The 26970-nt window shown below is 39.3% G+C and overlaps 1 protein-coding gene across 1 annotated transcript in view; it reads left to right on the forward strand.

Moving 5' to 3' along the window:
* The first annotated feature begins 812 nt into the window (after nt 1–812).
* Nucleotides 813–26970, forward strand: part of LOC145996465 (PDF receptor-like) — a 327859-nt gene continuing 301701 nt past the window's right edge. The window contains exon 1 of the mRNA XM_083132955.1: nt 813–981. The gene's annotated coding sequence lies outside the window, so the exon portion shown is untranslated. The remainder of the gene's footprint in view (nt 982–26970) is intronic.

Genomic DNA, 26970 nt, shown 5'->3' on the forward strand with positions numbered 1-26970 from the left:
ACAGGTGGTTCCATTCACCAGGAGGCTGAGTTTACGAAAGCTTTCCTGTTCTTGTTACTAAAATATGTTACATTGTGAAAATAAACCGTGTCACATTCTTATACCTTCTCAATTATTTTTAATGTCAATAAACAAGGTGTACATATATCCCTCTATTTACTTTGTGTATGTGTAAATAAATGCATAAATTATGTGGCGGAGTGGTTAGCACAGAGCGCAAAGGATCCCGAGTTCGAATCCCGGACTGGTGTCTCTGTGAGTGTCCTTCATTAATTTTGTCATATCATCATTTATCCTCATCGTCGAGATTAGCCAAGAGTGTCAGAACAGCGACGCTAAATAACGAAAGCCAAAGCAAATATGTGTGTGTGTGTTCTACCCTGTAGAATGAAGAGGCATGAATATTTTCTGGGAGTGTCACATTTAGTATTCACGTATATACAACACAAAAAATGCATATTTTTGGTAAAAGAGCATATTTTTGTCTCATTCCTCTTGTTCGCTAATGTGCGATAGAAGTCAAAAGGTTAATGGGGAACAGGGCGTTTGCCTTTCTGCCCCCTCTGCCTCCGCCACTGCTCTGTACGTAAACAATACCCAATCCGTACCCACCTTACCATAACTTGCGTTCGTCTAGTCCTTTCTAGAGCTTTAGTTTACCTCATTCGCTAAAGTTCGGAATTCTCCGGACAGGTGTCGCTACCGTCGTAGAGCCTGTTGAATCTCCACGAGCAGCAAGCCTGCCCAGTTATGAGTCGCTCCGCGTGAGATGTAGACGCGAAACATTTTCTCTAGTTGAAAAGAGTAACGTTTTGTACTGCCGTTACCTTGAATATGTAACTGGAGTCACTTGTTCTGTGAACGTTATCACAATTTCGAGATTTTTAGTGTTAGAGTGTGTGAGTTTACTGACATTTCTTGTACTGATGTGACACGACTGAATCTTCTATGGATGATAGAGTTTGGACTGTTGAGTGAAAGGTAAGCCAGTTTACATAATTGTCTGTATAGTCGCATGCATAGATAATACTAGGCAACTTGTACAGTGCCATATGTTGGCTTCGTTTTACGCAATGTGAGGTTGATTAGTCGTCGCCTAGTAATCAAGGGGTCCCGGGTTCGATACCCGGTGGAGGCACAGTCACCGGAAATAAAAGTGTGACATCTTGATCCTAAAATACTAGCCTTCCTGCAATGCTGTGCGTTGTGTGTGTTGCCTAGTATTTCAGGATCTAGGTGTCCATTTCTTATTGCCAGTGACTACATTGCTTAGTTATTCGGATCCCACTTTATACTGTAGGTTCAGTCCCGATTAGCCTGTATGTGCATAAACTGGACTTAAAAACTCAAAATAACAATAAACAGAGGGCAATGTGTAGTACGTACAGTCAACGGCAAAGATAATTAGTAGGCAAATTGGCCACCACTTTCAATCACTTTTGTTCTACAGCCTGCATTGTTTTAAGGAATGGAATTATGTTGGCACGAAGCATAAGGATGTTTTTGTTTCGATTCATGATATATATATACACCGGGTGTCCCAGAAGTCTTTCCCTGATTACAAACTTTATTCATATCCGCTATATGCAAGGTAGAGATGTGAAACTGGTGCCAAAATGTTGGAAAACTAACCAAGTTTTTTTTGTTGCAGCTTTCAGTAACGTGGCTGTAGTGTAGCAGTGTCAGTGCCAAGAAAACCGAAAATGTTCACAAATCAGGAAAAAGCTCAGCATGTCCTCTGGTATCTCGAGACCCGGTCACCAATAACAGTGCAGAGGAACTTTCAAATGTACAGAATTCTTTCGTCTTGAATATCTGCCATCAATAAGTTGGTATTTAAAAAAATGGAATTTATCTTCATTCCCAAATCCTGTCAAGTCCAAGAAACATTGTATGGAAAGATGTCACCCGATGTCGAGAGCATTAATTCCGCATTCCTTGGCACTGACACTGCTACACTACACTACACTCACCTGCAACAAATAAACTTGGTTAGTTTTTCAACATTTTGGCAGCACTTTCACATCTCTACATTGCATATAGTGGATATGAATAAAGTTTGGAATCAGGAAAAGACTTCTGGGACACCCGTTATATCTATTAATATTAATTATTTAAATACATTGTGGAGGGTCCCGGCTTCGATACCAGGTAGAAGCACATAATGGTTCGGATCCCACTTTAAACTGTAGGTCCAGTCACGATTAGCCTTCGTGTGCAAGAAGTGGGCTTAAAACCCCAAATCAAATCAATTAATTACATTGTCGAAAACAGACTGGATGAAGGTAGTTTCCTTCAGCCGTTCAGTGTACAAGATAGTTAAAGTAGCAAGGGGTAAGTTGCCTAATCCTGTCCTTGCATTTGACTATAGTTATATTTGGATGTATGTCACTTCTCTGTGATGGCCGAACGCTACTCGCGATCTCGCTATCGGGTTCGAGTCAGGACTCGTGGCCAGAGGTGTTGATGTGTGAGTGTTCTTGCATCAATTTTCATCTACTCTTATTTTCTGAGACTTTTTTGCTTCTATTATCGTGTACTTTCAACTGTGTCAGTTTGCGCTATTACTTATGGTACACCCTATATATATATATATATATATATATATATATATATATATATATATATATATATATATATATGTGTGTGTGTGTGTGTGTGTGTGTGTGTGTGTGTGTGTGTGTGTGTGTGTGTGTGTGTGTGTGTGTGTGTGTGTGTGTGTGTGTGTGTGTGTGTGTGCAGTTCCATATTTTCTATATGGAATTAATATGTTTTACATAATAAGTTAATATTGTGGGTGCTGTGTTGATTTTTATTAATAAAGTAGTAACTTTAATATACAGGGTGAATCAAAAATCCAGTCCCATAGGACAATTTCGCTATTATTACACGTACCTAGGTAGCAAAGAAATAAAAAGGAGGGAAAGTTGTTGCCAAAATGTTTGTTTCAATCTAATTGAATTTTCAAGTTGTTATGCACCGTTTACCTCATATTTTCCTCCCTTCCTGCCTCTCTCTCTTTCTCTCTCTTCTATATTTCTCTTTCTTCTAGCGTGGGCGCGATTTTAGTGCCTTATTGCTCGCAGATAGAAATTAAATCAACCAGAACTGATTGCATTTATAGTAAGAAACTACTTCGTGAGAAAGTCCATAAGAATCTTCCTTTCCGACCAGTATTAAGACTTTCAAATAGAGACGTTGAACATTCTACTTACTTTAACAAACGTTAGTATGTTCTACGTTACAATTATTGTACACTCGTACCTGTTAAAGGAGGTGTTCAAAGTGTCGTCCTTGCATCTGGATGCAATACCTACTTAGATGAAAATTGATGCAAGAACGCTCACACATCAACACCTTTGACTCCTGACTCCAACCCGATAGCGAGATCGCGAGTAGCGTTCGGCCACCACAGAGAAGTTACGTAACATACAAAATACATATTTTGCCACATTGAAAATCAGCCACCTTTAAGCCTGCGGAGCCGCGGTGGCTCAGTTTCGAAGGCGTGTCCATGCGGGAGATCCGAGTTCGATTCCCGGGCTGGGTAATCTCAGGTGGGAATTTTCCCCACAATACCTCTGCGCTCTGGAACGCAATCAGCCCCTAATCAGTGGATACTGCTGAGGAGAGTGGTGCTGGTCACATCATCTCAACTACAGGCCAGAACGAGAATGTTTTAAGGGGAAGGGGGTTTACTTACACAATCTTGATGTGCCTTCATTGAAGTTTCAAGTTTGTTTTTCGTCCATTTTATGCACAGATAGGCTAATCGGGACTGGACCTACAGCTTAAAGAGTAACAAGAACCACACCGGGTATCGACCCTGGGATCCCTTGATTACAAGACGACGACGTAACCAGTACTCCATCGAGGAGGCCCTATATGTGCTTTCAAGGCACTGCTTAACCCCTTAAGCGGGGAGCCCGAGTTGTGCTTGGGCATTTGAATTTGGCGGCTTTTTGTGCATTTCAGATCCATTTCAGATCCGGGGAATTATTTTCTTTAAATGGATATACAGTAGTACATACATAGATACATTTCGTTTTGTACAGTTTTGTACAGTTCGCTTGAATGTTTGTGTGTTCATTTACAAGACATGTAATGTTAATGTTATAATGTTGTCCAGAGCCATGTGCCTTCTGGGACAGGGGCGGACTGGGGCCTCGCTGAACTGGGGTCTAAGATTCAACATACGATTTACTTTAAATTATGTGTGCAGTAGTCTCAATTCAAATTTAGGTTTAAGTCACACACACACACACACACGATCACTCTCTCACTCACTCTCTCACTCACTCTCTCTCCCTCTCTCTCTCACTCTCTCTCTTTCTCTCTCTCGCACTCTCTCCCTCCCTCTCTCTCTATCTCAAAAACAACTGCGCATCGGATTCCGCATAGTGTACACAACAATACCCGACAACAATTCGCGTTACCCGATCTGAAGTTGGAATAAACTTTCCTGCCCGAACCTAGCTCGGGCAACCCGCTTAACGTTACACATTGCAACCCCGAACACAGTTCGGGTAACCCGCTTGTAACTCAATTTATAAAATCGAAACACCCACTTGAGGGGGACAGTAGCGGCGATTAGGTTCCAAATTGGGGGGGGGGGTCATGGTGCCAAAACTTGGAGGCAAGAATAGTTTAGTTTCCCTTGGTAGTAAGGTTTAGCAAAAGTGGCAAAAAGGGAGACGGACAGTTGCCCCCCGTCCCCGCTAATCGCCGACACTGTCAGAGGATAATCGTATTTTTATGTAATCCTCATCAGTAGTGTTGTTGTAGCTGTTGCTTTGTAATAAAGGCGTTAAGGGTTAGATTCCCTGTGGAGTGACTCGAATCCTACTTTAAATCCTAGGTTCAGTACCGATTAGCCTCGGAGCATAAAGTGGATTAAATTCAAAGAAGGGATTCATGTCATAAGTAACAACATTGCACCACAGTTTCCTTGCTTTATATTTTGTGCCGCACAAAATACCTTCTCTTTGGCGAGAGAAGTTGAATAAATTGTTTCATGAGACACTTTTTTTTACATATTCGAGCAATCTTTCAACCATCTTTTAACAAAAGGACGGAAGATTATCAAATACCTTGCCCTATTCATAAGGCATGAAATTGGAAATCCACTTCGTCCCGTGGATGTTTTGACTATTGGAATTCACATCGTATTTCCACTGTGCTTTGACATGGCTTGTTCTGAAGTTATTGCTATTCCCTCCGTAAAAAACGCCGGTGTTAGTTTACAGAAAAAGGGTTAGGAATCCTTATTGATCATTGACGCGATGGTGCTTGCTCCAGAGAACGTGTTCCGGAAACCCGGAACATTGCTTCCTGATTAAAGGCGATGAGACAGGAGAGATGAGACGGGAATTCCAACTCTACCATAGAGAGACGAATGCGAAACGGACTTCGCTGTTTAATACAAGCGCCAGACCATATTTCACTATTGTACGGGCCAGTTGCTATTTTAGACAAGTGTACCTTTTGTTTTATTTTAGACAAATATTACTAGGGTCTGGATGCACATTTTACACGTTTTGTGATAAATTCATATTTAAATCATGAAAAACCTAAATGCTGACCAAGGCAGAAATTTATTATATTTTAAAACATAAACTAAACGTAACGTTTCAACCTTCTAGCAAGGTCTTCTTCAGACTCTGTACCAAGTACATATGAAACAAGCGAAGAATGCAAACATGAAAAAGGAAAACAGAGAAGAGGAAGAGGAAGGGATTATCTACGAAGTGAAGTGTAAAAAATGTCAGAGTGTGTACATAGTAGAAACGAAAAAGAGGCTGAAAGATAGATTGAAACAACATAGGGATGATGTACGACTTAAGAGAGAGAGAAATGCGATATTTAAGCACACGAGAGAAACAGGACATGACATAGAGTGGGATGAGGCTAAGCAGATAGGAAGGGAGAAGAGAATACTAGTGAGAAAAATGGAAGGAGGCCAAGGAAATAGAGAAGAAAGAAGAAGAAGACACAATGAACTGGAATGGGGGACTGAAGATAAACAAAGAATGGAAGAAGATGTTAGAAAGAGTGGAAAGGACAAGAGTGAAAGAGGAGAGAAGAAGGAAGAGGAATGAAGGAAGAAAGGAAAAAGAGAGTGAGATAAAGAGTCCAACCACTTTCCAGATGAAAGGAAATGTTTAGGCAATTCGCCTGTCAGGTGAAAGTACAGTTTACAAGGGAAGGCCACCTGCTGGAATGTTTCAGTAACAACTTTCTAATAATCTTGTGTCTGGAGGGGAGTGATTTTTTTGTGTATATATATCTTCCCGTTTTGTACCTTGTTTCATATGTACTTGGTACAGAGTCTGAAGAAAACCTTTCTAGAAGGGTGAAACGTTACGTTTAATTTATGTTTTGAAATAAAATAAATTTCTGCCTTGGTCAGCACATTGAGTTTTTCCTATCATGGAAACAAGGCTTAATGGTGTTATAATTTAAATCCTATACCTACATAAAATTCTTGAATATTTAGAGCCAAGAACCACTACTAAAATTGTATTTTCGTCTGTTTCAGGTGTGTGGTCTTCTTACTAAAATAAATAACTATTTCCTTCCGTCACTTCTGTTCATTCTCCACTTCGTTTTACAAGAGAACGAGGTAGACAATTTCTCTTTTTGAGAGAAAACCTACAACATGGACAGTATATATAGGGTGTCCCAATAAAAGCGACGGATTTAATATGCTTAACAAAATACTGTATATTTACAAAATGGCAAATAGTTTTACATGATTATAACTGGTAAATGTACCGATTTAAGAATGAAAGATAACTGACCCGAACATTATTATCGGCTAGATCGAGAGCGCTGTGTTTTAATGTCTGGCTGTCTAACCTGTTTGATCTAATTTCTTGATCAACTTGCGAACTGTATTCTCATTAGGTGCACTTTTACGTCCAAGGATTGCACGAAGATACCTGCAAACACTCGCCATTCGCGTAAGGAGTTTTCACTATCAAAACTCGTTGTTCCTGCGTGTAAGGCTCCATGTCAACTAAGCTGCAACAATCACTGATAAAGGAACTTGTAAGAACAGTGTTACCAACCCAATCGCAAGAAGTGTTGCGTAAATCAAACTTGGCATTCTTAAATCGGAACATTTGTAATGATTTTAAAATATTTTTCATTCATTTTTTTTTTTAAAAAAAGTGTTCTATTAAGCATATTAAATTCGTCGCTTTAGTTCGGATAGCCACAGATGATCTTGAACTTTACGTGTCAGATTTTGTTGCCTTAAAAGATTACCCAATTGTATCTTGTGAAGTAGAGAGAGTTTATTTCTAAGTATATAAATATTCTTACCGAATACAGGAGTTTCAAAGTTGAAAATTTGAGATGACATGTGATCAAGTGCAATCATGATCTGTAAGAAATACAATTTTTTCTTAATTTATAAAACGGCAGTGTAAAGTAAATAAGAGTGTGTGGAAGAACTTAGAACTTTAATTTTTATATTTATTACATGTTAAATTGTGGAAGCTGGAAAAGAACAAATATCTGTTTACATTGAAACGCCGCTCTTCTAGAGAGGGACATTTCTTGAGGGCAGTAGATCGGGGTAACATTAGAGACACTCACAATTCGAAACAATATTGTTTTATTAACATGTAATTCGTCAACATTTAGCTGTTAGTATCCTAATCCTAAGCTATGTTCTAACCCAATCATATCAGTTGAGTTGTATAACAAAAGAGAGCATCTAAGTCTGCAGCAAACACTAAACTTAGTTTGTAACCTTACCTTTGAAATTCCAACATTATAACAGCTAGGGCAGCGTTTCGACACACACAACATAACTATCTCTCAAATCTTCAGTATTTATAATTTATTGTGGACCTTGCCTAATTACTCAGCCTGTCAGTCAGAAGTATGCTCTTTCCGGTTTTGGTGGCTATCTTCGCAAACAGTTCTAATTCTAGGAGGAAGGCCTTGTCAGTCACAGATGCATAACCTTCTAGTTATATCTGCCCGGGATGTGTGATATACTAAGCTACTGCCATCTCAGAGTTTAGCCTTCAGATGTGGAGGAAGGTTTCTAATCTTAACTCCCAGTGCTGAATAACTGGCAAGATTCATTTCATTTTACTGGCTGTTACTTCCTGCCAAACCAACACCCAAAATTGTAGTATGCATTAAATGCACGTTACAACATGTAGTTTTTTTTTTTTTGCGGCGACTGAGAGGTGTTTTTTAAGTGCATATTAATTGGCATATTTTGTACTTTTTAGTGCATATTTGCATGCATATTTTAGGTATTTTAAATACATAACTATCCGAACCCTAAACATTAGTGTATAATATTGATGCACGAAGTTAGTGCGTCGTTGCCCTGTAATAAAGGGGTCCCGGGTTCGATTATCGCTGGACGCACAGTGGTTCGGATAACACTTTTAACTGGAAAGAGTGAAGAAGACGGGCTTATCCATAATTTTCCATCTGTGGGAAGGTGAATTCGTATTCATGGGCGTAAGGGTGAATTTAGCTCTAAAATGGCAATAAATTGGATCTTCGTGAAAATTTTTGATGGTGTTGACATTTTGAGAGGATGTTAGAGAAGCGTTGGGGTCACAAACTGCTTCCACAATATACCCCGCCGGTAAAATAAAAATTGTTGATGCTAGGCATTCAGATACACGTATACGGGCGGATAAAATAAATTTTTGTGTATTGATGATTGAATCATTGAATTACGTCATTTTACCACTTTTGGCTAATCTTTACGATGGGGGATGAATTGTGATCAGTGGCGTAGCATGGACATTTCGGGTGGGAACGCCAAGTCCGAAGGAAGAGTCGGCCATGGTATTAGTCGCCACAGGTATTATTTACCTGAAGTAAGCTGGGTTTTCAATAAAACATCATCATTGCATGTTTTAGCTAGAACATTAGATACCTCACTATGCCACAGATGTTTTGAACTCTGGTGTTCTATACCTTTTTTTATATCTTTCTGCATGACGCAAGTCATTAAAAACCTACCTGAATCACAAGTGCCTCTGCACAACAGTAGACGTCATTGTTGTGGGCGATCCAACTACTGATTGATTTGGTTTATTTTACTTCGCTTTTCTACCACTTTTGGTTAATTGCGAATATGAATATGAGTGATGATATTGATGAAGGGACACTGACAAAGAACACCCGTGCTCACGCCGGGATTCGAACCAGGGACCTCTGTCGTCTTGGCGCACTGTGAAAAGCAGAGGAGATGATCCAAATATCGTACACTCTACTGACGTAACAGTGCCGATTAGTAATTCAGACCACTGTTTATTACATCTTGAGAATGCTGATAAACATTTTAAAATAATTTTCTCCAGAGACCATTCGATGTTAAGAGTTTTCAAATGAATGCTAAACATTTCCATTCACACAATATTAAGTAGTTAGATAATAACGAAAAAATACAATAAAAAAATAATAGCTTTGCGGGTTAAGTGGTAGAGCAGCCACATGCTGAATTTCTATCACGAGGACTTCACCAACTTATTTGACAAAAACTGTATTGATCTTTTAGTTTCTAATACACAATCGCTGTTCGTGCGATAAATTACACAATGCAGTGGCCATTAAGAAGCAGTATATTTGAGATTGGTAAAGTCACGTCAGTCAATATTGCGATTTGTAGCATCACACAGCACGAGTTGCATGAGCGCGAAGAGCGAAGAACCGGGTAGGAATTCTGCCGCTGTCGTCTGCTTCAGAATGCAGGAAGGGTCACATGAACCAATCACGGTAGACCTATCGTACGCTGGCGTAAGAGAGCCTATTTACGCGCGTGCTGTAGAAATGGAAGCTTTCCCTCCATAAAGGCAGCAAGGAATATAGGAGTCCTGTACGCCGAACCTGCTCGGCGTCCGGCCGGGAAAGGCATTGAGAAGAGATGCTAGAACGAGTGTTGAGAGTGGAGCGTTGCAAGCGGATCGCGAAAAATAGCTATTATAATGCCATGAAGGTCAAACATATATGAAATTAGTCACGTTTTACTTTATATTCACAGCATTTAAGCATTTTTGAAATTTTAAATCTGGGAACGCCGGGCGTACTATAACGCTACGCCACTGATTGTGATACGATGAGATTGATGAACGAACAGTCACAAAGACATATGGATGACACAATTCCTACAGAGGATTATCCTGATTGCAGGGCAAGGAGGCGCCAAAACCTCGTTAGTCTGCAAAATTGTGGTGTACTATGTGGAAGAAAGATTGACTTTTAGGTGCATTCAGCGAACGTCACTCCTTATATTACTTTTAAAATATGGGACAATTAACATTACGGAACGTGGGACATATTACTTACATGAGAGACTTTCCCTTAAAATCCTGGCCGTCTAGCCAGCCCTCTGTCGGGCGCCATATTGAATTTCAATATGGCGGCCAGCCAATTGTGATCACTGTCATACATATTACATGCAATAAAATCATTATCATTAAACGTAGGAACCTGAAACCAACGACAATCGAAAGAATAAAGTAATATTTACACTTGTCTAGGGATTCTGACTTGATACCTTCATAAATATGTTGCGTATGATCTAGTACTGAGTGCACAGGAATAGGGGTTATATGCGAGTTAACTCCACACCATTGCAGAATGTTAGACTCTACTAATTTACTCTGCGACGGATTACGTTTAGCGGGAAATGAACCCATTTCTCGTGGATAACATCCCTTGTGTGCTTTCCACAGTCCATAGCACATCGGATATTAATTCCGGATTGAAATTCTTGTCAAGTACAGCCAACCACTAACAAGATGGCGTTAGGTTTCAAGTAGACTGTTATTCATGGTCATGCTTCTCTATACCGGATTTGAATATAGTTTGTTTAATATAACTTGAACTCTTAATTGACTGTTTTATTTCCTGACTTTTACTCATGCCCTTAAAACAAATCGTGTTCTGGAAAGGTTGTTAAAGTTCCAGGAACTGCAAATGAATTCTCTTTAAGCAAAAGTAAAGTAAAAGATGGCGTGTAGGACCATCACGGCCGAAGGTGGGGGTGCTGTGATAAGCACCATGATCCTGACTGCCTTTACTCCTCGGAGTTTCCTCCAGGTACCCACTTATACGACGCTGGGTGGGCGCTAGAGCCGGAACAAGTGGACAAAAATCACGATTCTCCCCCGTCGGAGATCGAATCCGGGTCTCTCGCATTGTAGTCAGACGCCATAACGACTGAGCTACCGCGGCTCGGAACAGAATCTGCAATCAGGCCCGGTCCGTGCCCAGAATTTTTTTTTAGGGTGGGCAGGTCGGAAAATCTGGAACAAGGAGAACATCCAAGATGCAGTTGGAGTGATTGAGTTGGGTTATTTTACGTCACTTTTCTGTCACTTTTGGCCAATCGCGACGATGAGGGTGGGTAATGATATCCCTTGTCGAGATTCGAACCCGGGATTACTACCGTCGTAGCGTGTTTTAATAACCATTGCGTCACGGTGGTAGTAGTGTTGGTGTGGTAATATCAATGGTGGTATTGCAACTAGAGTTAAATGTACAATTGTAGAATTGCAATATATGGCACAACGTAACGGGAAAGAATTAAACTCACTGATATACTTACGTGATAAAAGGTTATAAACCTAATGTTTTGAATGAAAAGTCTGTGTTCGATGATTATGTGGTGAAGTATGGCATGAAAGCACGAAATTGAAATTCTTTCAAAATCTGAAAAACCGTCAATGTAGGATTTTATAAGTTCGCATTCTCAGTTTCAAGGGGCTGAGGGATCATGGCCAGTTTTCTCTTTAAAATATCTCAATGCAAACCAAAATCTTAGGCACAGCTTTAAAAACGGTTAAAAAATGATTACAAAAGTTTTAGAGTAGTATCAAGCATTTTGTTTTAACAATATTATGGACATCGTCCACACTCTGCTCTTATATTACGCAATATATATTGTTTTCAAGCTTTAGTCCCAGTATATGCTCTAGCAGTGTGTACATGACACAAGTGTTATGTCTTCATAGGATGACGATAGTTAAAGAAGTCCAAATATTTTCTACTTTCCCCCAGCCCCTCCTAAACTACGCAGTATATTTTATCGAGCAAATACATTTGTGCAATGCACCGTGCCATAAAGACACATTGGATGTGTGGAGGTTTCTGTGATCGGCACCACGCTCCGCTCGCCTTTACTCCAAAGGTGTGTATATTGGAAGCTGGATGAAGCTCAGAGACGCTTTATGCTGGAGTATTATTAGGGGAAATCTCCACCTGAGAGACTCCAATCCGTGTCCTTCGCGTGGCTCTAACGACTAGACCAGTGCGTAAAGTGTGTGGAAATATCTGAATCATTTCTTTTCCTACTGTGCGGCTTGCTCAGACTAGACATGTCAAAGGGTTTCAGGTTTATGACCTCTGTATGCAAGAAGAACTTAAGCTTAGAATGTTAAACCACATACATGCTGCGTATAGAGAGACTTTTGTTCGTTGAATCCTCTATGAGGCAAGACCCATTGATAACTATACCAATCTCGTTATAATAAAACAGAGTATCCACTTCCAAATTAGAATCGCGCGTAACCATCCACGCGGTTGTTGTTGACTATCGAACTGAAGAAACACGTCCGTTTGAAAACAGTTCGTTGTGTTTACAAAATTAATGAAGCGTTTGATGCCAAGAGAGTCATTTCATGAGCGAATTTAAAACTGTTTGCGTGAGGAAAATGTATGTTTTATTTTCTGCTCCTGTTTTTCTTGTAAAAAAATATTTGGAAACAGAAAATTTCGAAAAAAGTATTCATACACTAAACCAAACATGCCCCGTTGATAGTGAAATGGTTAACACTATCCGCTTGTCGATCTGTGATTCCTGAGTTAGATTTCTCTTGTGGAGTCGTTAGCACAGCCTGGGCATGGGATGGGTGTTGTTTGGGAACGTCCCTTCATCGATTTCATTAAATAATCACTAGGGAAAGGATTTGGATTTAAAGGTGCAAGATTATGATCAGGAAAGGGGGAAAAAGGTTCAAAAATGTGGAAAAGAAGGGCTGATAAAATGCCTTTATTCAATGCTCGCTTTTTCTGCGCCTTCTGTATATAATTCGCGCGGACCGCAGAGAGAACTGTGGTTCTGCTGAATAGGTTTCGTTGAAGTTTGTGTTTTTCCTCTTGGGTTTTGCTACATTATCTTGGGAATTGTTGGGGCTGCAATGATTATATTATACCATTTTACAGCTCTCGTTCTGCTCTACAAAATGAGACTATAGGATTTTATGTAGCTGCTCAAGAAGAGTGAAAAACTTTTATTTTTTGTGCAATTTTTTAACGAAACATGAAAGAAGAAAAATGAAAACGTGCTGAAGCATCAGAGAGGAGGTAAAAAGGGTATAAAAGTGCTAATCTCAGGATAAGATGCAACAAAGTGTGTTCATTTTACTTGATTTCATGTCCTAAAATCCGTTCCCTAACCATCACTCATGTTATTCGTCGCGATTAGCCAAATAAAAGCGAATTAAAATAAACCAAATCAATCAATCTATTTTGAGTTCGATTCTTGGCGGGACATGTTGCATCAAAACTTAAACTGTGTAGCACATTTATGTAAAGATTGCGCATGTAAAACTTCAGGTATATGCGAGACAGGAAGAGCAGTGAGAACAACACTCGCATATCTTTCTGCTTAGTTCATGAACAGACAGCTGTGGTTATCTCAGTGTAATTGCCAATTTCTTTCAAGCGCTTTTATGTGTAACAGATTCTTCAAATATTCATAAGGAAATGTTTCATCTCTACTTAATTGCATATGAATTCGTATTTACTCATACATTATTTATTTTTAAGCTAATCTTAAGTATTTCAGACCGTTTTATTCATTGTGGAAAAGGGATCCCGGGTTCGAATCATACACTTTGTGAGTGTCCAGTAATCAATTTCATTATGTCACCAACTACTCATCCTTACCGTCGCGATTATAAAAAGAGTAATAAAAGAAACGTTAAATAACAAAAATCAAATAAGGTCAAATATTAATTTAATTCCACTGTGATAATTCGCAAAAACGTTTAAAGGGCTGAACTAATATGTGACCACACTTGAGGTAAAAAAAATTATAGCTAAATGTGCTAGACCAACAACTTCTTAAGTGCAACGTCATCATTTGTAGGTTATGTATCGCGACATTTTTAACAAACCTTTTTATTCCAACAAAAGGTTAATTGAGAAAAAGTACTTCTCTTGTTCTTATCAATAGGTATTTTTTTTGAAAGACGTTATTTTATTGTTTTTTGTTTTTTTACAAAAATCAATAACTCGAAAAAACAAAGAAAAATCAATTTACGTATATAGTGAAATAGTGTTCTCCACTTTGAAAACTTATGATTCATTAATACCACAAAATACAAGAACTTAAAATTGTATCACATGAGTAATAATATACTTTATTAACAAGAAAAGTATTGATTATTACGAAATATTTAATTATATGTGTCAAGGTGAGACATATGACAACTATTATTAAATAGATAATACCCACTTTTGAGCATAATATTTCTTCCACTTAATTTTTCCAGCTTACAAAATAATATACTATTGGTGCATCAGTGAAGAAAAATAGAATCATAAGCTTACTAATGACATCTTTGGACTACTATTGTAGTTACATGGCTGGAAAAGTTTGTAATGTCTATATATGAAGACAATTAGGACACTAGGCTATTGTATATGTTCTTTGAGTTTAACTGACACTGAGGCAAAATTTTCTTCAACAGTATTGTACCACAACGATATCTGTAACTTCGAAAACACTATGAATTCTCATTTTCTTTCTTCGAAGCACGATGTTAACTCGGACACCATGAGAGCAATGGTCTTGTGATTAAGTCAATACTAAAACAAGCTGGAAGTGAGAATTCCGATTGATTTAAGTTTCCACAGACTTATTTCGTTTCATGAATGACGTGGAGGTGTTTTAATTATGGATAAGGGTCGCGTTTAATTAGACTGATCAGTTCCAGCAGTGGTAAACAACTGGTGAAAGGGGATCTTAATTGATTTTGCTTCCATCAAGAAGCAAGAGATGGCGCTCTTCATTTGTTCCTGTTTTTTTTTTTTCATGTTTCACTATGTACAAAGCAGCATCTACATTAGTAGGTCAAGATATTTTTTTTAAAAATGATAAATGCTTTTTAACACGAGTCACTTTATTCCATTTAGTAGCGGGAGAACTGGTTTGATTTCTGGAGGTGGTGATGAGGTGGTCATATCATCACTTTTTTCTTTCTTATTATTTGCTTATTCAGTTTTCATTTCATAAATTTCAATCTTGTTCCCTATTGGGATTTTTATTATTCTTCGTCAATTTTAATCTTTTTCTCCTCTTCTCGTCTCATTTTTTTTTAATATCATCCCTGTTATTCTCTTCTGTTTTTGTTAGAGAACGCTTCATTTTTCACTAGTTCTATTAAAAGCGACATGTTTTCAAGTGATAAAGCACTAATACTTTATATTCCGTGAGAATTGTGTTACTTTAACATTGAAGTCAGCTATTCTTATACAGTGTGTTCGTTCATCTTGGCTCTGGGCCGAGGTAGCGAGTGACTGCAGAGGTCGCTGCATGGCGCGGATGTCGGCATTTTCCACCCGTGACGTCCCGCTTATCTTTACGCACATATCTTTAGCATGCAGACAATTATATTTATTGCATAACGAGTTCTAACCCGTGTTATGAGAGTTGTTCGAAGTTGTGGCCAACTGCATTCACACATTATTGGCATCTTTTGATGAAATTTTGATTGACACGCAAAAGTTCCTCTTCCGTAATTTTTGTAAGTTCTGTTCGTATAATGTCTATTGGTTCGTCTATAATATGGGAATTGTTTCTGTAGACTCTATTTATTAGGGTTCCCCACAAATAGTCAGTCAGTCCCTTAGTTCCACTCGCAGGGCTGTAGAAAGTGCCTGGGTAAATTTCACCCAACGAGCGGTCGATACGTTTCAGTTTGATATTCCAACATGTTTTTTCTTTCTCGTTTTTATCAAATGTGTGATTCAATTTAATGCTTAAAATTAATAACATTATATTAATCGATGAAGCTATTACTAATTACATGCCTTGAAACAATTAAAATTTGGACTTAAGTAGAATATTTCATTTAGGTACTTATTATGGTGTAACTAATCAAATGAACGTTTAAGGCAGCAGATAGGCATTTGGTGAACCTTCTGAACTTGAACACCGCTATTCGTCTAGGTTGAACGTCATTTCCTTGCATCAGCAGCGAAGGAGATAGGGCTATTAAGTGTAATGTCTTCAAATTTCTCTTCATTTCCATTTTCCCTTTTGGCTCAAAATTTGGCCTCAAAAGCGAAATTTTTCTTCATGTGGCAACACTGCAGACTACCAGAAGCCACAGTCAGGAATCAGGAGTACGTGCCTCTTCTGTTTCGCCTGATGACCACCTGCAGCGGCTGCCTTATCTTGTAATTGCCTGCTCAAAGTATGTGTTCACAGCAGATAACATACGTCCGCTTAAACCCCTATATTGTCGGTGAATGGATCCCCGAACAACTGAAGCAAATTGTGAAAGCCCGTTTGCTAGGTCTTCAGGGAGACGATTGAGCTGAATCCAATTGCCACCTTTGTTCCCGAGAACTGAGTAAAGCGAGACGCGTGATATCGAAATCCGTAAATTAACTCCACTCCTAATGCATGGACTGTACTATTGACTAAAGTTATATAGCTAATACATCTTTGCTGCAGCTCTTGTTCAGTCTTACGGCTTGCGGCCTACATGCTGGCAAGGAAAGTGAGGAGCGGGGAAGCGCGATAAGAAAGACAGCAGCCTTTAAAACGGGGTGCGAGCAGCACCTCCTCCCGCGACGTCATAACTCTGTGTGCCACCGCTGTTGTCTGGTTGATCTGCGGCGTATTCCCCGCTCCCATTGCCAGCGTGTAGGCCGCCCGTCGTAAGACTACTCAAGAGCTTTGACAAGTTAGTACTTCGCTTTTCTGCCACTTTTGGCTAATCGCGAAGTGATGACATTGACGAAGGGTCACCCGCAAAGAACACTCATGGCCAGGTCGGGACTGAACACGGGACCCCTGGCGTCGTGGTGCGCTCTGCATCGGAAGTCGAAGTTGCTCGGAATTTGCTTGCCTTGCGAAGCAACGCTTAACCATTTCATTCTCTTTTCTTTCCTTCAGTATTAGTTATTTCCGTTTCCCTTCTTTCCTTTATTTTGTTCTCTTATCTCTGTATCTTTTCTTATCTTCCATTCCGCTTTACTTCTTTCTGTTCTCTTGTCGTTTTTTCTTATCTTCCCTTCCATTTTACTCTTTATCTGTTTCCATTCTTTCCTCTGTTCTCTTGTCTTTTTCCTTCCGTTTCATTTTTTTCTGTTTCCCTTCTTTCCTTTCTGTTCGCTTGTGTCTGTCTCTTTTTTATCTTCCCTTCTGTTTTACTTCGTTTCTCTTTCCCTTGCTGTTATTTTGTCTATATCTCTTCTCTCAACTCCCCTTCCATTTTACTTCTTACTGTTCTCTTGTTTCTTTTCGTATCTTCAGTTTTACTTCTTTGTTTCCCATCTTTCATTTGTCTTCTATCGTCTCCATATCTCTTTTATTATCTTCTCTTCCTTCATTCCTCTTTTCTCCCCTCCGCTTCTCTCCTATTTATCTCTTCTCCTTGCGCATAATTTGGAGTTAGGCGTGCTGATATCTCACTCTATATTTCCCTTAGTGTCGTAAAAAGTAACTAAAGTGGCCAATTAGGAGAGGTTAAGATTTTATACATTAAATGTAAAAAACAGAAGCTGTAATATCACACTCGTTCATGTTTATACATATGTGGATTTCTTGCCTGCACAGGTGAACCTTGGAGTCATGGAGAAACAGGGGCATTCCTCACAAGCAGGTCCACCGTGACAAGAAGGAGAAAACTGAAAATAGTCCAAACGGTCCATCAAAATCTGCACTGAAGATATCTTCGCGCATCTTCATTCTGGAGACGAAGAATGTCCTATTCTCTATTCTTGTACATGCGTCTCTCTAAACGGCCCTTGCCTTTCTCAGACGTGCCTGGAATGACGTCACCGACAACAAAGACAATTTCAACGTCAATCTTCCCCACCCTCCGCTGCTTTTCGGATTTCGAGACTTGACGGCAAGACGATCCACCCCCATCTCCCTGTTCTTCCACGACTCTATTATACCTCAACGAAATTCATGGAGAGTCAGCTAAGGACGAGGTATGCGAAACTTCGCAAGTTTGAGAGGAATACCTCAGCATCCAAGGGAATGCTGGATGGCGTTGACAAGGAACTCATCTCTTGAATGGCGTATCTGCTTTCCCTTGGAGAGAATTGATTTGCAAGAGGCGTTTGTATTATTTATGCACTCCAAGCTTTCACACGGAGACTATAATATTAGCATATTGCTTCAAACACCACCAGAGAGGATTACATTGAATTGATAGCCTGTCTAGCTGTCTAGGGTTCGAATCCCACCATAAACTGTAGGTCCAATTCCGATCAGCTCACGTAACTTTGAGGTTTTGACTGAAGTGTATAAGATTGTTGTATTAACTTGGTTAATTTTGTATTTCTTCCACTTTCGGCTATTTGCAACTATGTTAAATAAGATCATCATGGGCACAAAAAATATATTTCTGGATTATTGGGGGCCAGAATCGCCCCCTATAATCCCCCCCCGCACTTTCTGGAGCAGTGTCAAATCTAGAATAAACGTTTTCTTGTCTACTCGTTGCCTCATCTCTCTTCTCTCTTGAACCCTTTCATTCTCCTTTCTGTTCTTCTTTCGGTTCTGTTTCCTTTCTCTGTGTTTTTCTTCTCTTGTCTCTATTTCTATTTATCATCTTTGCTTCTTTTATCATCTTTTCCATCTAATTCTGTTTCTTTCTCTACCCGATTCTTCCTCCCTCTCCCCATTTTCTCTTTTTTTCTCTTGCCTTCTTTCTTCCTTTTCTTCTCTCGGTTTTTTATCTATTTCTCTTTTTTCATCATCACTTCTTTTAATTTACATGATTCCCTCTTGTCACTGTTCTCTTCTTCTATCTCCCCATTTTCTCTTTTCTTCTCTCCGCTTCTCTTATCTTTTCTCTATTTCTTTTCTGTGCTCTGATCTCCACTTCACTTATCTTGGCTTCTCTTCTCTTGTGTCAATTTCTCTTGTCTTCTTTTCTCTTCTCTTCCGACTTTTTTGTATCTCCGCTTATCTTCTATCTCCCAATTTATCTTCTCTTTTCTTTTCACTTCTTAAGTTGTTTTTTTATCTAATTTGTATACTTCGTCTATTTTAGCACACATAGTGTATTTTTGCAAAAGAATGTATTTCTAGCATTTTGAATGTGACCGTATGTTTTGTGTGTGTCTGTGGTATATGTTAGTTTTTAATTTTTCTTGTTTTAAATGCCTTTTACCTGTCTATTTCGGGAATTAATACTACTGTACTAATGGATAATACAACTAAAATTAGAATATTTGCTTTCCTCGTGAAAGTTCTGAACCGGGAAAGGAACAAAATCTCTCTTCTTCCCATCTCTCAAGCTGAATAAGGCTCGACTCTGAAACTTTCCCCTAATTAATTCTTCCACTGGCACAGGCGTACCGATGGTTCAAAGTAGACGTTACCACTAGAGCTCTTGGTAATTCGGGTCTATTACAGGAATATTGTGGGCCTTCCTCCATGCGTTTAGATTTCCGTTCGTTTCTTCTATATTCAGCGCTTTGTATTTTGAAGGTTTCCTCTAACGTTTCACTTCAGAATGAAGCATAAGGAAAGAAAGGCATTTCCCTCTCTCTTTTATCAGTTTTTTCTAGTTACCGAGTCTATTTCTATTCTGTTTATATTTTTATTATTTTCGCTTCTCTTAACTTTTCTTCTCTCAGCTTCTTTTAACTGTATTTCTAAAATGTTTGTTTCTATTTTTCGCTTCTCTACACATTTTCTGATCTCGGCATCTCTTGACACTATTTTTATTCCCTCTCCTTCTTTTTTATCTTCACCTCTCTTCAATTTTCTTCTCTCGGCTCTATTCTCACTGTTTCTCTTCGGTCCTTTTTCTCGTTTTTTTTCCCTCGGCTTCACTTGTCTCTTTCTAGTCTCATTGTTTCTCTTCGCTTCTATTCTCTTTCTTTCCTCGGCTTCTTTTGTCTCTATTTCTATTTTCTGTGTTTCTCTTCGCTTCTCTTTTCTTTTCTATGTTTCTCTTCTCTTGTCTCTATTTGTTCATCTTCTTTCTATCCGATTATCCTCCTTTTATCTGCCGACCTCCACCGTGGAATCGTTATCACAGCTCGCTAAGACGTCAGGAGTCCCGGGTTCGAATCCCGGCCTGGCAATGGGTTTTTCTTTATGAGTATTCATCATATCACTCATCCTTATCTTCGCGATTTGCCAAAAGTGGCAGAAAACGGATATAAAATAGACCAAATCAATCTATTTTTTTCTCTGCTTCTCTTATCAGTTCATTCTAGCCACTGACTAGCAAGAGACTCAAAAATTAATCCGTATGAAAAATAGGTTTGATTTTCTTTAGACTTTCAACCGAGAAGTTTTGTTTTGGGTAGCAATGACCACACAAGGTGTTTGACAGAATTTTTGCAGGGGCAAAAAGTATGGGGACGGGGGAACTGCCCCTCTTTGCCCCTCCCCCTAATCGCCGACACTGACCAGCACTAATCTCTATTAAGCCTTCATGAATGACAGAAGTTAGACTTCTTGAAATGATGTTCTGGTCGGGGGATCCTTTGAAGGATGCCTCTCTGCAAATTTCGTCATCGGCTTTGTATCGTATTGAATCAAATTGTTTCAAATGTATTGCATGCTTGTAACTGGTGACACTTGGCTAGTCACCAACTAAATGAAATAGTCACTGGGTGTCACTGGGTGTTATATCCTCGTGTTAACCGTAATTGTTCGAATACTGCCTTTTGAAATCTTATTGCACAATACAAACTTTGAAACGCACCTCAACTGGTCCTCTAGGGCCTCTGACTGGTCAGAGCTGGATTACCACAAATCGGACTTCTCAGTTAGGTTAACAGGGTAACAAATGACCAGGTCCTGACTGGTCACTGTTGTGGGATTTATACTTTTCTCTAATTTGAAATGAAATGTTATAGAAATTGCTTCCAATAAAATTGTATTTATTGTTCTTCACACAAATACAATGAAATTTTATCACTGGCAATCCTGTATTGAGTTGACTGATACAACGTACCTTTTATAAATATTTTTAAAATGCCGAAAGTAGTAACAAAATAATTAATTTTCATAATTACAACAGCAAATTTCTTCCAGATTGTTGGAATTATATGTATGGCACAGATTAATGTATGCGCAGATGCTGCATTGCTGGTTTACAATGTGGACATGATCAGATTCGACTGGGGCGACACGACGTATATGAACAAACGAATTAAGAAACGTTTCTGGCAGTGTAGCAATCCAACAACAAAAGACTCTAAACCTAATTCCCAAGAATTAACCTTTTATTTCAACAAACCAGACGCGACTAAGCGAAACGTGCTGGATAAAATAATCAGGTTACAGAAGGCTTAAGGCGACCCAAGAGAGATCTTATTGAAAGCTGAAGATGGTGTTGCCCGCCATATTGAGATAATTGACGAATCTTGCTGAATAATTCGCTGAAGCAGAGGAAGGACTTAACCCCGAGGTTCAAGGCTGTAGAAGCTTAGACACTGGAGTCCCGCGTCCTCTGGAAATGAAATTAAGACCTTCTTACAGATCCGGAAGGAGAACAGAATCTACGATCTCTGTGGTAACGAAATCTCGCTTGGGAATTCCTCAATGCTGGTTGCAGCTAACTGCGTTAGGAGGACGTAGCGTCTCCTGGATTTGTAATCCTTGTAGAGCAAGACATTATGAATCATAATTTCCCAGTCTTGGGTCTGTAGTGTATCCCTAGGGAATGCTATACCTCAGCTTTCATGACCAATCTTTGGGGACCATTGTACGGTCGGAATCAAAAGTTATTTGCACTATGGAAGTCTAAACGTCGGGTTGTCTCAATCTAGTACTGGATTGACGATCTAGATACTGAAGGTCCCAGTTTCGAGCCCTCCCGTGTGAATGGGCTTTTCCTTGCGAGTCTCTCTTCATCAATAACATCCTCATCGTCGCGGAAAGATATGTCACCAGAGTTGAATTACTGGAAAGTTTAAATATCCAACAGTGTAGTTCGTTATGCTTCCCTGCTAATCTCAAGTGTTCAGCGTTCACAGGAGTGGTTAGCACCGCACGCTACTACGCCAGGGGTCCCGAGTACGAATCCCAGCTCGTGCATGGGTGTTCATACGAGTATGCCTTTATCAATTCCATCACTCGTCCTCATTTTTGAGATCAGCCGAAAGTAGCAGAAAAGCGAGGTAAAATAAATCAAATCATAAATCAATGAATGAATCAATCAGCGTTCACATGACTGACACTAAAATCGAATTTCTGAAAACTTTCAGCATTATGGATACATTGCTTTCCTAGGTGCATTTTTTAAAATTCTACCTCAAGCAATCAAAGTATAGCTATAAAAGGCAAGCAGTATTCACCTATGTACAACGCGACTTCGCATAATTATAGTAACATAATAGAGCTACACCTATGATTCTTTTAATTCTCTTTAGTTTATTTTAGCGGCCTTTTCCCTCTGCCAATAATGTGTAAAATGTCAAAATTTTATTATTTTAAAGGTAAATGTACGATATCGCCCGGACGGATTTCTTCAAATTTACAGGAGAAAGTACTTACTGAAATGAGTTTCTTTAGCATTGTGGACGTTCTTGGAGGTATTTTCTTTCACGGAAAGTAAAAACTTCGTTTTTGAATGCTGCCGAACAAGAATTAATCACTCTTTACGTAAGAAATTGGCATTACCTGCCACATTATGCCGTTGTTTCCATTGTGTGCGTGCAGATGGCGAGAGTGTTGAAAGTCACGCGATATCTGCAGTGTTTCCAAACGTGCAATTTCCTTACGAGATTTTTTTTAACTATGCTTACCTAACCCAACCCAGCCTAACCTAACCCTGCCGGAAATGGTCCGTGGGGCTATCGTGAATGGTTTTTGGGGCTATCGTGAATGGTTTGTGGGGCTATCGTGAATGTTTTTTTGGGGCTATCCGTCAATGGTTTATGATGACATAATAAACACGAAATTAGGTATTTTTCGGTGAAGAAGGTTGAAACACTGCATACCCACTCCGAAACGACAAAACACAAGCACGACGCGTGATGATCCGTGACGAGTGAACGCCATATTGTCTATTACAGAAGCGGAACAAGTAAGACAAATAATCAATCGTAATATGAAAAGTTGACAGCATTTTATGGAAAAAGGCATAACTTCACCTTAAAGAATGTTCCGCAAGGCAAAATAGGTAAGTACCAGTGGTAAAATTAAGGAAATAAATGAGTTAAAAGTGTCCGGGCGTTATCGCATATTTACCATTTTGATTTTAAATTCAAATGGGCTAGTTGTAAGGTAATGTATTAATTTCACTCCCCGTAAGAATGTTGTGTTTCAGAAAAAAAAAGCAAACCCCATCTCTCGACGACAATTAAATCTACTTCTACGATGCTTTAAAGGCGGGAGAGACTCCCATATGCTAAAATATATTAATTTACTCTGAAATATAATCTCGGTTCCTTATTCTCGACTTATTACTTATCGCAGATTGTTCTTATTAATTGCTAATGAGTGTAATAACAATTCTTTACGTGTAAAAAAATAGCGTTAAAGCGACACAAACAGTTGTTCCAGAAGGTTCACACCACTTTTTTGTCAACGTTTAACCTTATTGACAGTGGCTGCGATTAGGGGAAGGGCGAGGGGTGGTAGTGGCCCCCCACTTTTTGCCCCCGCACTATGCTAAAGTTTATCTACCAACGGAAAGTAAATTGTCCTTGCCTCTCCCTAGTTTTGGCACTTTACCCCCCTAGTTTTGGAACCCAATCGCCGCCACTGAGATATTATACCACAGATAACTGGTGTGTTGCTTGAACACCATTTTTTCAGTATAAATACTGACTTGATTAGAAGACTAGGTGTCGTCTGGACAAGTCTTGAAAGATTGGTTGGTTGATTTGGTGTTTTAAGTCCACTTTATGCACAGTAAGGCTAAACGGGACTGGGCCTACAGTTCAAAGTGGGATCCGAACCACTATGTGCTTCCACCGGGTATCGAAAAGTCTTGAAAGAGAATGGCGGTCTCGTCGTTGTCATAGCTAGTAGCAATTCAGTTACTTCTTAAAAAACGTAAAAATCAAAGCAAACTTGTAGTCTGACTTCCACCATTTAATTATGGTTCAAGACTTTTCCATTGTCACCATAAGGATTCGGCGAAAGCAACAATGAAAATCCAACTTACAATAGACGGACCTCAAATCAGAGGCCGACTTGGATATAAATTACTGTGCTCGTACGCACAGACCTGTCTTTTGATACAACCTTTTTCTTTTTTCAGTATTTAAGTTGTTAACGTTTTGAAGTTCAACTTCAGTTGTATCGCGTTTGTTGTCCGTCTTAGCCGCAAATCTAAACTCATTTTTCACTTACGACACTTACACGCAAAATGAATATGTCGCACAAGTCATCCCGTGATACCAACTGGACGGTAAACAAATATTTATACAGTACAGTAAGAACCGAAAGAGTTTGTGTTTACACCTCAATCCACGACTACAAGAATCGAAATCAGAACTGTTGTGTGAGCAGTTACGATAAGTAAACAGATAAACCACGTGACTTACGTATAACATTTTTAATAATTTTGATCAATCAAACCAAATACTTGTTAATGGGACAAACAGTTAATGCTATAATTTTTATTAGCGAAGTTTACTTTAATGAACCGCAAGGAGCGCTAGGCCGTGGACGGCAGGGTTGGGGAAGAGCGCAGAGTGCTGTATGGTACAGTGGAATCCATAAGTATTGCTCAGCAAATTGTCCATGACTACGTATTTTTAATGACTGTATTTTTACGTCTACTGGTTCAGAAGTTGTAACCAGATTGTTTTGGTGTTTTGCGTCAGTTCTTGAAGCTCTCATTGCATAAAACAAAGGGAGTAAACGTGGTGGTGGACAATTTGCTTGGTAATACTTATGGATCACTGTACAACTCAAAAGTGCAAGAAATAGGGAGGGATGAGTGAGTACATTGTTGGCCTTTGCATAGATAATTGTGCGATTAGCTCCAATAATGCCAATTTTTAAATTTTACTGCCGGAGTGCCTTTTTGGCATTTTAATCTACTTCCGGTATGTCATACCGGCCCAATTTGACCACTGCCTCAAACGCAAACAAGTCATAGGATTTCCCTTTGTCTCTACGAGGGACTCTACAGCCAGTTAGGAACGGTGGTATACAGAGTGGACGAGGAAGGAGTCCGGAAAATCCCTGAGGAAACAGACAGGGACTGCTTCGGAAAGGACAGTTCTCCAGGAGTGGATGTTTGAGAGAGACGTCAGTTGACTCTGAGACTCTTATCTCGTCTCTTGGTAAACGTCTACGGAAAGGCCTCGCAATTTCTTCCTTCACTTTCCAGTTCTTCCACCCTTTCACGACGCCAAAAACCCGCCTTGAAAACTACATTTTCCGCAAATGATGTTCCTCTCAGAAAGAGGAAGTTTTATTACATACGGATGTATCCTAATTCCACACCTATACTCTATCCTGGCTATCTCTGAAGTATGACCGCGCATAGCTGCAGAGAAGGGAGAGGGGAAATAGAATGGCCAGAGCGAAGCACTGCTGCGAATTCTGGCTACTGCAGTCGCTTTCCCCCTTCCACGCAATCCCATTACCTCCCACGTGTTCATTGGTGGAGCCGTCTCGCATCGTTACTTGCCCAGATACTAGATTTCGTTCGCCTGCTCCAGAGATAACTGGGAAAGAGTATACAGTGTCTTTAAAGTTATCTACAGGGTGGTCCAAAAGTCGCAGTACAGCCTATTATATCAGAAGTTGTAAGGAAAATGAAACATTTGAATACACCAATCAAAATTGGGTATGAGGGCCCACCTTTTGGGGCATAAAACAACAATGGCCGCCATTTTGAATTGCCGTCCATTTTTTTAAATGGGAAGGGGGAAGAGACCACCCTGTATGTATTTTTACCGAAACGTATACTAGCTGACCTCCGTGGCGAAGTGGTCACAGCCCGCTACGACATCAGGGATGTCGGGTTCGAATCCTGGCCTGGACATGTGTGTTTGTGACTGTCCCTTCATCAATTTCATCGTATCATTACTCATCCTCGACTTTCCGATTAGCCCAAAGAGGCAGAAATGCAAAGTAAAATAAACCATATCAATCAATCCATCAAAACGTACACTATATATTTTGTGGTATATGTTTTCTGTTACTTTAAACAACGTCAATCTTGTGTTCATAGATAAAGCGTATGATTGTGCATTTGTATAGGCAATGTCACTTGAAATAATGTCAGTTTTCCGATGAAGTATGACAGTGCATTTTTTAAAAAAATATGCAATTGTCATCAATTTTAAACGAAGTGAATCAGTTTCTGATCACAGATCCAGAAAGTAACAAAGACATTTTTAGAAGTTTGGTTTCTTACTTTAAAGAAAACTCAGTTTTCTGATCATGGATCCAGAATGATTTTCAGGAGCAAAGATTTATATACTTTTAAAAACTTCAATTTTGTAGTCACATGTCCCAAGAATGACAGTGCAATGTTTGGTACATAGTCGCACAAATGTATAAAAATTTCAGGACACCTGAGTGTCACGCTGAATGGTAACTTACAACCCATTTCTTCATTACCAATATGACACAGTTAATGTCTGTTTGTCTATGGTTGCCTGAATATAAGGATAAGTTCCTATCATATTTAGTATGTCTCAATGTCAGTTAAACCGTCAATCTTCTGATCATAGATAAAGAATATGACAATACAATTTGTTATAAAATTTGTTTCGAGTGACTTTGTCGGTTTTGCTACA

This window comes from Lepisma saccharinum, chromosome 12, assembly GCF_977018435.1.
Source record: "Lepisma saccharinum chromosome 12, izLepSacc3.1, whole genome shotgun sequence".
Classification (NCBI taxonomy): domain Eukaryota; kingdom Metazoa; phylum Arthropoda; class Insecta; order Zygentoma; family Lepismatidae; genus Lepisma; species Lepisma saccharinum.